Below are 14,827 nucleotides of genomic sequence, written 5' to 3' on the forward strand. Positions count from 1 at the left end.
CATATTCTCAGACCAACAAGTAAATTACAGGGAAAACTGAGGCAACTGAATGCCACTCTGAATTCTGTCTGATTCTGCTTTGTTTGCAAGTGAAAACCCTTGTTGCACTAGGGACAGAATTGTCCTCAAAAATTCTAGGTGGGGTTGTCATTTCCCAATAGACTGAGGGAAACTGCTCTGAAAGAGGCTGTATTTTAATGGCATCTCATTACTGTCATGAGGGCAATGTGTTGCAGATCTTGGCCTTAGTTCAATTTAAAACTGGAAACAACAGAGCTACAGCTAATTTAGCTAAGGGAAAGCTGGAGTACACTGTACTTTCTAAAAGTAGTTATTTGTATGATGTGTGAGGGGGAACCTCTCTGTTTGCTTCAACCATATTGAGCAGAGAGTTTAAAAAACAAAGAAAACCTTGCATGGGGAAGAACTCTTCCTAGGCTCCAGCTTCCTTGGGATTGCTTCTCCTTGCATGTAAATTTTAAATGCTTGTTGAATGTCATGGCATGGAAAAACTGAATGGAACTGCAAACTGTGGACACCACAAAACCACAGCGCACATCACCATTGCTTCATCTGTGTCATTTCCTTTGCACACCAGCTACTGTTCAGGTCTGTTAAAAAAAATAAAAATCAATCATCAATCTTCAGTAGACCTCTGACCACTTGTTTACAATCATTTTCTGTGTCTTTCTTAAATGCACAAGCAAAATGTGCAATCAGAAGAAACAGGGCAACCTTTTGGGTTTTAGGAAAAGTGCAGAAGCACCTGGCACTTTGTAGTGTTTGCCTGCTCACTAAGGCTTGCCTGCCCTGCCTCCCTGTGGCTACTGCTGTCCCTAGCACATCACAAATTGTCCTCACAGCCTAGAGGAAATCACCTCCTGCAAGGATTGTCCAAGCAACTCATTCTTGGCACTTGTTCAAGCCTGAAAATACTTTGGAATAAGCCAAAGGATGCTGTGGAGGCCAGGAGCATCATCAGTGACAAAAAAGCATTTCAGTAATGCTAGAGTTTCTCTAATGCCTCTCTGATTATGAAGAAATATTAAAAAATACTACATAAAGTAAGAAGCACTGTAGTGTAAATTAGCTGAACTCTGAGCTGGACTAACTGAAATAAATTTATTCTAAATTAACATATTAATCTTTCAGAGCGAGATTTTGCAAAGGAAATTTTATAGATATTTTGACTACAATTTGATAAAATTTCTCTTTTTCCAGCTTAAAGCCATTTTTTTTTTTTTTAACACTGGTATATTATGCATATTTTATTTCTAGGATAGGTTAAAGGGTGTTTGTTATTAGTCTCTCCCTTTGATTTACAACAAAGAAGTTACTGTGAATACTGAAGCACTGTGGACACTTTAGAACAATTTTCATTATTACATATCAACATTCACAACTGATTGCATAAAAAAGCCTGTATTTAGAATATTTTCAAAACTCATTATTTCTCCTGGCCCTTGAAACACAGCTCAGAAATGGTGATGATCTATTGGTGTTTAAATACCATGGATACGCTGAGCTCAGTTTCACTTCTCTGCACCACTAGAGGGCAAAATGTCCTCACAGTACTGCTTAAAAAGAGAAAAAATACATTCCAGAGGTTAGTTTTGAAAGTACACAAAGTGTCCTGAAAACAAGAGGATTATAAAAACAGGAAAAAGAGATATTATAGTCCCCAAAACTTAGGGAAAAAAAAATTATCTTTGGAAACCATGTGTCTTTAGCCTGAGATCCTGTGTCTGTATTTTTCAATTATTTTAGACTTATCAAACTAGAATAAAATTCTTCCATAACTGCAAATAAATAACAATATCCTGTGGGATGCATGTCTGGCTCAACTTCAGGGAACTAGTTTTAGTACACTATATTTTTTTCTCTGCTAATGAATTAGTGCTCAAAATCTCAATAGGCCATTAATAAACAGAGCTTCAACACACAATTCCTACCTGCTAATGCAGAGTCTCACAGATGTAAGGAAATGTACTTCCCCCTATTATTAAGTATTTGCTTAAGGGCCATAATAAATGAAGAAAGGGTTTTTCCTCCCTCCACATTCACACAAGTACAGAACAACCATTTGGACACCCTGACTTTCCCCTTGCTCTCAGCACCACAGTCTAAGAAGGGCTGTCCTCACAGAGACCAATTGCCTCCACTGCTATTTGTAGTAATGTGGCATTTTGGTAGCATCAAAAAGTGAAATGTGAATTCACCTATATTTTCACCTCAAAGACTTCTCCCCAGATGAGGATAAACCATTAAATACTTGTGGATACAACAGAACTAGTGAGAAATAATTGCTAACTCAATACATACCACTTAAAAATTTTTCCTCTATTGCTACCTAAAAAATCTGTCATGATTTTAAGGCTTGAGTCCTTCTTTTGATTCATTTTCTGTAGCCAACATAAAAACAATACAGAAATTTTAGTCGTTAGTCTGGATTTCCTTTATTACACTTTCACTTGCTCTGTGTCCACACAGGAAGTTCTACAGAGCTTTGGACATGTAAAAGTTTAAGGGCAATCATTCATCTTTCTCCATCCTAAGTACTGAGGGGGAAAAAAAGACAGAAGGAAAAATTCTAACATAAATAAATGTTTTGCATCTGAAAAAGTGATAGAAGAATCCTTCTCAGAGGAGAGTGGCCTGGAACTGATGCAGATGCTCCCTCATGGTTTCATCAGTACAGGGAGGAGAACAGGATTGAGATGTAGTCCCGTTTAATCCAATTTAGTAAAGTTTTCCATTTAAATTGGTTCCTGTAGTAATGGTAAAGGAAAAATAAACTATATCTGATATGTTTAACAATAAAATGTATGTATCTGATCATAAGATGTATGTTAATCCCACAAAAGGGCCAAATAATTTCCAGAAATTGCAAAACAATAGGCCCTGCATTGATAAGAAAAAATGAGATTGCTTTCTTTTTATAAAAAATGTTGCTAGAATAATTCCCCTACCAGTGCTTTTGTGAGCAGAGTTCTGATAAAACTGGTCTGAACTGGCTCTCTGTCGTTCATGTCCTACTTTGAGCTTCTCTGGCCATGAGATTGAGTGCATCTTTTAATTAAACACTGGCTTTAATAATTCACTGGCAGATTTCTCAGGAACTGCTGGTACTAAGCTCCTTTCTACTGTATTACTCATACCTAGATCAGAGAGATAATTGATGCCCAGCTCCATCAAGACAGGCTGTGCAAACAGGGATGACTTGCACTTTTAGTGGTCCAGTTCTTCATACTAGGAGTGCTAGAGGCTGCTTCAGCACCACAGAATAGCCATGAACCTAGGTGTCCTCTTTATGTGGGATACTTTCACCAAAATAAAAAATATTATCTTCCAGGTACCTCATGAGATGGACTGCCCTGCTGGGAAATAGTGCAATACAGAATGGATCTCAACATTGGCACTCATGAGGAACCAGGCACTCCAAGTACAGCAAAGATGCAGCTGCTGTTTCACCTCCTCCTGCAATTACTGATGTAAGGCCCTACGAGGGGCCCCATGAGGCATAACTGCTGCCTAATTTGAGCTGAGTAAATCTTTAGATGCTTTTCTTCCTAGATCTGTATCAGAGGAAATAAAGCCATGTAAACATCTGATTTTCTAGGACTCTGATATCTGAGTGAATATAAAGAGAAACAATTTGAAAAATATCATTGTGCTGCTGTAGAAATCCTTGCCTTACCCATATCTTAAGTATAGCATGCAGTTATGGTCTCTGCATCCCAAAGACACAAATTAATTAACAGAAAGTAAGTATAAGGGAAACTAAACAGATCAGAAAGATGTGTGGCAATGTTTCCTAGGCATGCATAATTCCTAGAGCTACAGTGATCATGTACAGTTTTTACAACCAGTGCCACTGTCCTCTGTTCTTTAACATAGCAGGGAAGATTGTTGACTACCTTACTTGATCAAAGGAAAGTATTCCCACAGGCATAAGATTGACCTTAACTTTGCTAATTCCTTCCCTTTCTCTGTCCTATCTATGTAGTTTCCCCAGTGTAGTGTGTCCTCAAGGACGGTGCCTGACAGCCTGTGTTTGATTCAAACTGGTGTGACTGCTTCATGAAAATTAGATCTTACTAGCTTAAATCAATTAAAAAGAACAGGGGGTTCTAAGGGGATAATAATACTGGAATAAAGGGTTTTTTTTCCCTGAACCAACAGTGTCCCTTTCATTTGTTCTCAAATAAATAACACTATTTAATATCAATTACTCAGATATAAAAAGAATAGAAGAATATAACTGGTTGAGCTCCCATGGAAGCGTTACTGAGTACCACTGATTTGATTTTGAACAGACTTGCTCTCACTTTTTCTAGAACATGCATTGCATGTTTATTTGAAGAAATCTGACTCTGTTTTTTAAAGCTGGGTATAGGAAATGAAAGATTCTCCCACAGAGATGTGGATTCTGTACAGATAGGTAAGATCCAGCCCCAAGACTTTCTCAATGCCTTGTACCTGCAGCACTGCCATTTTCTATCTTTTCCACACTGCACCCAAGTGTGTGGCTTTGCACAGAGCTGGCATTAGGCCTTCCCTGATGAATGTTCTTTACAGAAAGGAACTCTGTTCTGCTAAATTCATAACCTTTCTTAAAGACACTACCATTTTACTTTTAAGGAAAAAAGTACAGGAAAGTCTGAGAAGGTCTGATTACTTCTGAAGGTCACAACTGATTTTCTCGATTTAAAGGAGGTGGCTGCAGTAAATTAAAATATCTGTAATGTTTTAGGGTGTGTATTAAGGAAGCAGGAAAACAAATACTGGGAAGTTGCCAGGTGAATCGCTCAGAAACTCTGCAGCCAGGAGATAATTTATAAACACTAGAGGAAATTCTCTGTACCTTAGGCAACAGCCCAGCTGCAAGAAGTGACATATGAAACCTAATTACCCTGGGCTTGCAGGGCCCATGGCATCAGTCATATACTCCCTTTCAGACTGTCCATCCTCCTAACTGGATTTATTTCAGTGACTCAATTTTTAAGCCCCCTTCACCAGTACCCAAATTAATATGCAGAACTGTGAATTATAGGAGTAGGCCAAATCCAGCACTGTGAACTCAGCATAGCTTCCAAAGTTGGTAGAGAGCAGAGAGCTCAGCCAAGAATGTGGCTCACTAACCACTCTCCATTAATGTATGTTATCAAACAGATAAGACAACCTCAGCACCTGGGAATGCTGAATACTTGCAATGGGAGTTAAGAAGAATCAGGTTTACAAATACAACTTGTTTGCTTCAAAGCCCAAATCTTGGTAGCTGTTTTCATTCATACCATTTATGTCACAGTTTTTATTCTGGAAGGAGACCTGCTGATCAGAGCAAGTGAAAATAGAACCTGTCCTCAAACATATTTTCTGATTTCTAGCAGAACAGAGGAGGAACTTAGAGTTAAAAAAAAATCTCTTAAATGTAGCTGAAATAATACCATCTTCCCATACCTACATTCTGTCGATCTGCTGGCCAGGTAATGCCATCACAGCAGCACATTTTTGCACCCAAAGTACCTTTGTGATATAAATAAAGCCAGGTATTATTCAAAGTAAATTATGCCAGAAAGCAGAACTGATTTTATCAACGCAATTTCAGAGTCCCTTGAGGATCAGTGAAGTGTGGGTCTATTTTGGTAACACTGAGAACCAGCTACACTATTACATTTCCTTGCTGTTGTGGTCAGCAAATACACTGCCTGCATTTCTCAACAGCACCAACCTGCTCCTTCTTGCATGTTCCCCACAGGACTGAAGGGGAAAAGCTGCTCATCTTTGAACTATCAAAATTACTCTTTTTCTTTGCCTTGCTCTTAACTCAGGCCAAGAACTGAGCAAGCTGGGCAGATCTCAGGCTAAGCCAAGGAAGTTTTTGAAAAGCAGTTGTATCTGCCTTAGTTCATGTATCTCTGGTTAAAATCCTTCAGTAACACCATCTTATAAATGCTGGTATATGATTGAAGGAAAAAAAATCATGCAGTATTGTTTTAGTTTTTTAGACATTTGAAGGGTTGTGCTGCAAAGTCATGTTTCAAGTCAGAAGCTGGTCTCTTTTTTTCTTACTATAAGAGAAGTTTCTCTCATTCCAGCCATTGCTAAATCTATTTGGTATTTCAACACTATGTGGCATCTGATCATTCTGGTATTAGGTTTACATTTTGTCAAAATCTCTAGAAAAAGCATGGACAGCACATGAATGAAAGCTTTCTAAGCAGTCATTGTTTGATAAATGACATCTTTGATCCAGATTTCTTTATAATTCACACAACATGGTCTATATAATTTGTTACTCACATTAGAAATTAACTGTGGGGTTATTAAAAAATAAAACCTGTTTCCATCTTTGCATAAAAAAATAGATTAACAGAGGCTGTGTATTTTTTCCAATTTTTTGTAGAAATAACTCTGTGAGTAATGCTTATGAATATACATATTTCACTTCATATATGCTCTGTTGTCAAAGCCCTGTGAAGTCAGCAGAAGCAAGCCTGATGACTGCTTAGGCTCCAGGTGGACTTCAGAGAGCAGTTTGCAGCAGTTTCAAAGGGACTTCTTCTGAAGCAAAGTTGGCATGTAGATGAAACTACATTTTTACAGCATCTAAATGTGCATTATGCCTCAAATATCTTAAAATATGCTGTCAGACAACACTGGCTTGTACTCATATTTAACCATCAGCAGAAACAAGCAGCAACTTTGCAAAGGCCACACTTGCTAGACCCTGAAAATCAGATCTGCTTAGTAGTAGCAATACTGTAATAGGAGTAATTTGGTATTTTTAAATGCATATTTAGTAGTCAGAAGGTACTGTTACAATGCTAATGTAGCTATCTGCTCAATGCCCTACACACCAACCTCAGGAGTCTTTGTGTTTTTGTTGTACTCACCCCAGTGCTGAGGAGCTTTGCAATATAACATTTTGTCTTTCACACAGCCTTCCCCAGCATTGCTGATAACAACACAACTGGCTGGTTTTCATTAAAGGATTTCTAAACAATTTATATAACACATAATTGCATTACTGTTTTTAAAAAAGCTGCACTTTTCAGCTCTGCCCTGCTGGAAGGCACCATGAAACACTAATAAAGCATATGCTTGTCTGTTTTTGGTCAAATACATCTTTGCTACAACAAATCAGTTTTGGGCCCTTTCTACCACAGGTTGAGCCTGCTTCCAGCTGAAACAGGTTGATAAACAGCTCAGAGCTTGGCAGAGAGGAACTCAAAAGCAAGATGGAAAGCAAGTCAAACAGGGGAAGGGTGGGGAAAGTACATTAGGATGTAATAACATCAGCAAAAGACAATATGTCAGTATCTTTGTGCTAGCTGGGAGTTAAGAGTTCAGGATCAACTACCAAATTCAATTCATACTGCTGTAGATTCATTTGCTTTGATGAAAAGCTACAAATAATTTGATAACTGCCAGAAAAACACTCTTTCCAGTACAAGTTCTGCTTTGCCTTATCCTGAGTTGTCAACACAACAATTCTCTTCAGAGCTATTGCAGGTCAGACAGGGGTAGAACATAAAGGCCAAATTCAACTCCTTGTACATATCAAAAGGAGGGAAAGACTACATACATACTAAGTATGCCTTTAACATTATTTTTGGCCTAAACTAAGACTTCTGAATTCCCATTTTGCAATATTTTGAAAAACTGACTTTTTCCCATAATCTCGATGTGTTTTTCCTAGATAAGCTCTAAGACATATCTCCTGTTGAGAAACATTTCTATCTAACTTCAGAGTGAAATACAAGCTTTACACAAACATGCAATCTAACTCCTTAGGGAACTCACCACACTGCAGGGCAATCAAATCCAATCAATCTTAATCTTAACTTCATCTATATCAGACTGAGAACACTTTGTCCTTCACCTTGGTGATTTTTCCAGGCAGCCCATACAGCTACCCTTTCTCTCTGCTCCTCTTTTCACAGCAGTGATATTTTCAGCCAAGCTTTTCCCAAAGCAGATGAAAGCAGTGAGCTTGTTTTGCACAGCTACCAAGGATCTTCCTCTCAAGGATATCAGCAGCTGTTAGTGTTAGCAAATCCAAAGTTCAAACAACTGTCTCCACAGCATTACTGTTCTCCATAAATCTCTCTTTGATCTTAAAATCAAACAAGTTAACCAAAACAAGGCCTCTAGCTACTCTTTGCATTGAAAATCTCTCCATTGGCTCTGAGTTTTACTTATTCTCAGGATTTTCAGCTAAATAAAACACTTTGATATATAATCTCTCATATTGGTCATGGTTCCATAAGACAAGTTCTGCTTGTCTTAAAAGTTGAAAGTCCACTCACTGCTTCCCATGAAGAAAATATTTTATCTCTTAAAAAACAAACAATGCAAAAGTAATTTACCAAGAAGGAAAAAAACTGCAATGAAAGTGAAAATTCTCAATGCTAGTAAAAACCAGCATCTTGGGCTTTAAGCTGACTTCCTGTCCATTCACTACTTGACATTTTCTCTCTTCCTATTTGAGTTACAGATGTTTTAACCACATCCTACCCAACTTAAGCCAAGCTGGCCTCTTCATCATTACATATTCTGGCAATCCTGTCACTTAGACATTACTACAGTCTGTAAAGTTCTGGGGTTCTCAGCAGAAGAAGTACTAGCAGGGAAAACTGCCTTTTAGAGAAGTGCTGCAGCACAGATGGTAATAACAAATGCACTGTGACTCAAGGCAAGAACTGTGTATGCATAGGAGAGGGAAAGCAGCAAGGGTTAGGGGAAAATCTGGAACAAATAAATGTTTTATCAATGTCCTGCTGAAAAACCTACCAAGTTTGGTACCTTCTTTCTCTGAATACAGGGCTGAACTTTAAGTCCAGCAGAGCAGTGCAGTGACTGTTCTCATGTTGCTATGCACTTCCTTAAGGAAGGAACTGACTGGTGTGTGAGGACAGAATCCCATCACTCACCTGTCCTCACTTCCAGCCCAAACACTCCCCATGCAGCTTTGATAGGCTCAGCACTTACAGAAATGTAGCCTGTCCCTGCTCCTGTCAGGAGGCTGGAACAGGAGCCCTTGCCAAGCTCTGTACAATCAGTAAGTTTCCATTCTAGCTGCATGAGCACACATTTTTGTCTCCAGGAAGAATGTGAGATCATCATGTGAATAGGAGTGGTGCAGAGTCCAAAGGGCTCCAAGCAGGACAGCCAGAGATACTGATGAAAACAGTGCATCTAGAGAAGTTGAAAACATCCCTGTTAGGAAAAGGACTTTGTTTATCAAGATAAATACACGAAAGGGAACTGCTATCAATTTCAACAGCTCCAGTTCCAGGTCATGGAAGTACTTAGCAGTGAACCACTTTCCTGAATCCAGCTGGTCTTATCTGAATAAATGCCAAAAGAGGATAAGCAGTCCCACTGCTTATCTGCAGTGATCTCAGCTGTCCCACTTCACCCTGAATTCTCTGTTAATTTAGTGCCTCCTAAAGGCTGCCCTCCTCTTTTCCTCTCTTATAACATTTATTAACTTTTCCCTTCTGTATGGAAAACTGGAAGTTCACTGGTTAGACTCCCTGCACCTGAACCTCATTGTCACATTCTCTCTCTCGGATATGCCAATGTTTTCAGCCCACCCCAAACCATTTACAACTTTGTTAAGTTAAATTAACTCTTAAATTGTTTTCTTGAACGTGTTTTACAATACATGCAGAATCCCTCAGCCTGTAGGATCCCTACTGTCTGAATTGTTTTGTTGAGAGCAGTAATATCTGTCCCACACAAACCAGTCTTCACCAAGACAATGAGTCCACAATGGGACCAACATTTTTGCAGTGTCAGTTATCTGCAGCCCTTCAGCTTGAATTGAAGGCTTGTTTAGTATTTCTAAAAACTAACTTGTCCTCAAGGATATGGTACTTAACAAAGAAATAGAAACAAATTATGAGCCATATGCATGTGATTACTTCTAGAATGAACTAGAAAAGATATAAATCTGTCCTCAAATGTTATATTTTTTTAAAAGTCACTTTGGAAGTGACTGAGTAGCCTAAGAATGCAAATTTTACAATTATGACCACCAACATTTGTCTTCACAAACTTAGTAAAGTTTCTTCTCCTTCATCTGAAATTCTCTGTGCTTGCTTTAATCCCAGCAGTCTTTTTTTTCTCTTACTTACAAAAGGAAGAAAGACTATTATGGTATATTAAACTGACTGTAACAAGGGAAAGAAATTTGTTAGGAAGATCCTGTAATCTGTCTGAAAATTACCTTTAGTGCATTTACTCAGACCTCAACAGCTCTTGCCTGTGTGCACTCTGGGAGCTCAGCTCTCCACAGCACTGTTCTCATTTTATGTTCACATAAGAGACTTAATAAGGCTAAAATATGGAGAAGTCTTTTTATGGTCTCTAAAAACACAGAAAATTAAAGGAGGAAGTTATAACAGAGAATAACAATCTGAACACTTTTTTTAAAAATCTCATTTGACTTACACCAGCGGACAACATTCCTTTTACACATGTTGGCTATGAGATGTCATGTGCTCCACTTCTCCTGGGTGATACTGGCACTCCCTGATCTAGTTCCAGTCCAAGGACTCTGCTGCCTGGAGTCAAAGCACTGCTGAATGAACTTTCTTCCCTCTACCTGATGCTACAGCAAGCAAGCAGGAGCCTGGCTGGTGTCTGCTCCCTGCTTTGCTGCAGAAGCTCTGCCTGGTAGAAGTGCTAACCTCATTTTGCATAGTTTTTCAGTGCTGCAGCATATGAAAGAGAAAACCATCTCTTTTCACACTAAGCTTTTCTGGGTGGTGGTAGTGGCAAGGTGCCATTGGGGAAATGTGAGGACAGTGGTATGACCATTTCAAGTTTGGGAAAGAGACCACAAACATAAGTCATGCAAGGTTCCTGAGTTCAGAATGGAATAATCTTCAATTACGTCACTATTTACTGTTTTATAGACTTCAATGCAATAGAACTCTTTTATAGTCAAAAAGTTAATCAGAACAACAACCAAACCAAGTGAATTTATCTACAAATCCAGACATCTCTGTGTGGATAACCTTTGATATCTTTCACTCAGCCTTATTCCTGACTGTCATTCTGTACACAAATCTCTCTCCTGAGTGTGGAAACATATGTGGCTCCATCCATCTCACAGCTGGTTCTGCCTTCATGCAAAATTATTGTGCAGTATCCAGTGAGAAATCACCATTAACTACCAGAGTGTGTTGCCTTTTGGCTCACTTTTCTAATAAGGTTCCTGTAAATCTTCTGAACTATGGCCAACTGAACATAGCTGCTGTTGAGCAGAACACAACCCCCATAGAGAGATACTTCTCTCCTCTGCAAGCCCAAGATTACCAGCTCTTGGAGTCACAACAACCTGCTTCCTACTTTTGAGGACAAACTCCCTGCCAAAACACTTCTCGACAGATGTTCTGATTCAGCATTGTCTTTTCCTGTTAAACAACAATCTCAGCAATGGCACCTCTGACTACTGGAGACATCACGGCTTGGGGCCTATGAAACATGACTGGGAGCCAAAATATCCACACAACAAAAACAGAGATAAAACCATGGTATTTATCAAGTCTATTAGATTACAAGACAGTGGAGGAAAAGAGGATATTTGCATGAAAAAGACCAAATAATAAAGGTCAATGAGTAAATATTGTAGTCTCACCCACCACAGAAATGATTATTGTTCACAAAGACACTTAGGAAATAGCACATTGAAGTTTGTTCAGTTTTATCCAAATTGAAGTACTTCCTTCACACATACATGCATCACAACGAGCTTTTCTTTTGAGTGTCAAAATCATGCTAAAATAACAGAAAAAAAACCCCACTGGAAAATTAATGAGGTTAAAAAAAACCAAACCACTGTTTGCTGTAAAGAAGGTTTGGACATTGATATATTCACTCAAAATCTACACTCTGTGTTCTATGATGAAGTTTGAGCACTGAAATTTTCATCAGCCATGTCTGAATTATATTGCTTATTAAAACAACCAATGATTTGGTTGTTTCCTCTAAAGCTAAATTCACACTCCCATTTAAGAAAGGGAAACACTATTGCAGTGGAAAAACCCTGCTGTTTATCCTGCTTTTAATTGATGTCTCCATTATCTGACCTCTCAAAAAGGCTATAAAAGCAAACACCACAGTATATGTTTGACTCACCTACTCTCTCTCCCTGCAGGCTGATTTATTGATTGCAGTTTAGATTAGCCAACACTGAAATGTAACTGATCACATTCTGTGTGAATTCAGTTCCATGCAGAGTCTGAGGAGATGGAAATGGCACATGGTTTGAGGATGGCTCAGTTTTATTCCAACTGAAGTATTTCCTTCACAAACACACACCATTGCATCACCTCCAACACAGTGAGAGAAGTCACTTGGCCCAAGATCATTAAAGCCAATTAAGTTTAGCCTCTATAGAGACTGCAATCCCAAATTCCAGCTAATGAAGTTCTTGGAAACTGCAGACAAAACAGGGGATATGCTTATCTGACATGGTGGAACATAAGCCTGTCTTTTCATCACCAAATAGTTTTGGTTTGGGGGGTTTTACAGACTGCTACCTAATGGCATGTCATTAACATCATGGTATGTGCTCCTTTCTAGCATTACACACCAGTACTGTTCAAAAATATATAAGCAACATCCAACTCCAGCTGTAATATTCTTTCTTCTAAAGCATGGATGAAAATGAGGAAAATGTTGGAGCTATATTTCTATCTATTTCTTTCCAGAACTAGGCTGAGATTGAAAATAAACTTCTAAACTACCTATTCAAGTATAACAAGAAAAAAAAAAAAAAAAAATCCATGTTTCTGAAATTGCATCAGCAGCTGGCAATGCTGGCAAGTTTTTCATTCATAAAAAATTCAGGATATATTTGCCATCTGATTTTAATTACAGTACTTCCAGTTAGAAAATATCCCTAATAGCTACAAGCAAGAAGTGCAGAAGAGAACAATTTTCAATATATCCTCACACCTTCAGTTTTTTCTGTGACAAAGTGAATAGGAAAAAAAAATGTATCTTGGACTTGGTCTAGGATGGAATTCCTAATGGCAACTCAGAGAATTAGAGAACAAAAGTCCCATCTGTTCACAGTAAATATAAGTGACATTGAAACTCTCACTTCTATAACTTATGTCCAGATCTCAGGATTCCCACCTCACCCCCCCCAATAATTTAAATGTATCACTGCAATTTGTTTCAGTAACTCTTTTACATAATATGGAATGAAGGGTCCCTGTAAATACCATGAACCCTTTTTCTTGTAATGCTTACAAGTGAATTTTGAACCACATTTCACACTTAAGTTTCAAAGGGGGTATGAACACACTCCTAATGAGAACTCCTTCAAAACCTTTTTAATAAAGTGTTAGCCTGATAATTGTAGGGGAGTAGAATTATAACCTAGGGGCCTTGTTTTAGTGTTTTTTATAAACAATAGGAAGGCAGTGTTCCTATTGTGATAAATCCTCGATACTTGTCAAACTCTGAGAATAATACATTCTTAATTTAAATTTATGTTTACCAGAAGGAAGCAGCAGACATAATAACCTTAGATCCAATTATCCATTAGCTTACTTTTTTGGAATTAATTGTTGCAGAATGGAAAGTAACTTTTCCTCCAAATGCTATAAATTCAGGTTTCTAAGAAGAAAGCCAACTACCCAAGTACTGTCATCTAGTGTTTGTTCCTTAAAAAAATAAAATAATAATAAAAAAGACCAGAGGTTAAAGCCATTCAAAGAGATCTTTACATATTCTTAAAATAAAAACCTGTCATCTTGGTTACCAACATTTATCTCAGAAGTCCTCTATCAGTATCTATCCACCAGAGATGCAGGGTCTACATATAAACTTAACAATTCCTTGAATGATGCTGTAATGCTTCCCTCTTCCATCCTCCCTTAGATATTACAACTGTCCATGTCCATTTCTGAGGATTATTTCAACATTCAGAATGATGATTTTCATTATTTGAATATTCTTATTTTTAACACCATAAGAATCAATACAAGACTGTGAAGGACAGTGAGAGTGAGCGGCAGGAGTTGGGCTCCTACTCCACCTTTATTCCAGTGGAGATGTCCCTTCCTTTGTAGCAACAGATGGTGGTTAGGAAAGATAACTTGGTTTACAGTAACTGGTAGTATCTTTAAAAAAATAATTCAAAACATCTGCTCTAACAGAAGACAGGCATAAGCCTCAAGTTACGCAGCAAAGCTCCCCTCGGATTCCACTTCATGGAAAAATATGGTCAAATATCTCAGAATTTCAACACTGTGCTCCATTCTGCATAAAACACAGTGATAGGCAAGGAATCAAACTTGAACTAATCTGAACTCAGGACTTGTAGAACAGAGAAAACAAAGTCAGTACTGTGCTACAGAGTTTGATTTAGGAGCACTGAATTCTCTTCAAGCAAATGTGTATTACATAATCTCACACAGACTTGGCTTTGTGAACACATAGACTTCTGCTTGGCACACATGGCAAACTAAAATCAAGATAAGATTCAAATATAACTGGAAGAAAGAATAAAGAGCATATTCTTAGTCAGAAATTCTTGTATTTTGAGAGAAGGAAATTGAAAAGATCCTTTTTAAAAAGAAAGACAGAAAATTTCATGGTATGATTAAAAATAGGAGGCTTGAAGTCTAGGTCACCATTGACACTGGGTTACGCAGAACTTCTATTTAATTTATGGGAATAAATACATTATGTCTTATCATGAAAAGATAATAAATTCAATTTTCTCACCACTTCATGTCATAGGAAAAAATTAAATATAGTTCTTCCCACCACAGTGACTAACACAGTGAATCCAAAT

The sequence above is a fragment of the Erithacus rubecula genome (genome assembly GCF_903797595.1).
Source record: "Erithacus rubecula genome assembly, chromosome: 11".
In the NCBI taxonomy this organism is placed as follows: Eukaryota; Metazoa; Chordata; class Aves; order Passeriformes; family Muscicapidae; genus Erithacus; species Erithacus rubecula.